The sequence below is a fragment of the Acomys russatus genome, chromosome 4 (genome assembly GCF_903995435.1).
Source record: "Acomys russatus chromosome 4, mAcoRus1.1, whole genome shotgun sequence".
In the NCBI taxonomy this organism is placed as follows: Eukaryota; Metazoa; Chordata; class Mammalia; order Rodentia; family Muridae; genus Acomys; species Acomys russatus.
Window position 1 is genome coordinate 63,404,015 of NC_067140.1, and position 1,595 is coordinate 63,405,609.

The 1,595-nt window shown below is 47.4% G+C and overlaps 1 protein-coding gene across 1 annotated transcript in view; it reads right to left on the reverse strand.

Annotated features, from left to right (window-relative positions):
• The window catches only part of LOC127188627 (glycerol-3-phosphate acyltransferase 2, mitochondrial-like), a 9,110-nt gene extending 7,726 nt beyond the window's left edge, over positions 1-1,384 (reverse strand). The window contains exon 1 of the mRNA XM_051145052.1: positions 1,338-1,384. The gene's annotated coding sequence lies outside the window, so the exon portion shown is untranslated. The remainder of the gene's footprint in view (positions 1-1,337) is intronic.
• Between the last annotated feature and the right edge of the window lie 211 nt (positions 1,385-1,595).

Sequence of the window (1,595 nt, forward strand, 5' to 3'; positions counted from 1 at the left end):
GCCTACCCACATTGGGCGCCACTTGTTTTTAAATTATTGGTGTTATCAGTATTATCAGTATGCCCAGCTAGTAATCAATTAAGACACAGACACTTTTTTAAATATTTTAAAATAGCTTTAGTTAACATGGGGCAGGGGAGATATCAATCCCCTAAACTACTTCCCATGTGGGGCAGGTATGGGATACCTGCCTCAATCCCATGCCATCTGCTTCTAGTATTTTCTATCAAGCTACCTCCCATCCATAATCCCATGTACTTGTTAATGTTTTTCATCTGGGCTGACTCTTCCATCCATGCCGGCCACATGTTTCTCTTCCATCTAACCCACGGTAGCCTTCTTCTCCCTCCTCTCGGGACCCTGTGCTCAGGTCTCTTCTTCCTCTGCCCTTCTTCCCAGGATTCCTCTGTCTCTCAGCCAAGGAGCTTTAGCTACACCTATCTCATCTGCCCTGGCCAGATGGATGGCCTTTATTAGTCAACAGGTGGGTCAGAGAGACAGCAAGCAGTAATTAGCATCAAAATACATTAGACCATCCTCCAACAGGACACCCAGTGAGGACCCTAACAGGCCATTTGGGAGGCTGGGAGGCTAGCAGCTTCCTCCAGACATGTGCCCAGAAACTAGAGAATCCAGGCCCAGGAGTCCATGTGTTGCTTTTGGAGTCATGTCTAAGCAATTGGAATCCTCATACATTAAGAACACGAACGGGAACACTGAGCAAGGATCTCAATGGTAGAACATGTACTTACCATGCACAGGGCCCTCTATTCAATCCCTAGTGCTCCCCACCCCATCCCCAAGATGCAGCCCATTTGAAGTAGCCTAACAGTCTTCTTTAAGACTCAGTGCACTAACACCCTACAGCGGTGCATCCCACTGCAGGGTACATACCCAGAAGAATTAAAAACAGGACAGCAGATGATGGTCCAGTCACCATTGGTAGGATTCTGCTTCAATCTGCCTACCTGTGATGTCATTGCCTATCTGCCATGGGGGCGTGGCCCTGCCCAGTATATAAAATGACAGACACTCCTCACTCCTCTCTTACCCCCTTTCTCTTTCACCTCTCTCTTACCCACCCCCACTCTCTTCTCTCCCTCCTCTCTCTCTCTCTCTCTCTCTCTCTCTCTCTCTCTCACTCTCTCTCTCTTTCTGTTTCTCTCTGGGGTACCCCCCCTTCCTTCTCTCCCCATGCTCATTTTATAAACTTCTCCATCTAATATCTGTTGCCTGGCATCTTACTTCTTATTTTTTAAACCATTAAAACCATAGCCAACTAGTGGAGATTCAGATGCCCACCCCTGGAGTGAAAAGAAGGTGGGCTGCCATGTGACCTGCTGATGACTCTCACAGAAGATGATGAAGTTGGAAGGAGGATGAATCTGGATTAAAAAAAAAAAAAATGCTAAGTGAGGGAAAACAGACCCAAATGGCCACTTTGGGGAAATCTTCCTGTGAGGTAAATCCCAAGAGACAGAAAGTGGGTTCGAGGCTGCTGGAGATGGGGGTAGGAATGCAGAGGCAAAAGGACATCCTATGGTGATGAAAACATTGCAGAGTGAGACAGTGGCAGAGGTTGCGTGACCCTGTGA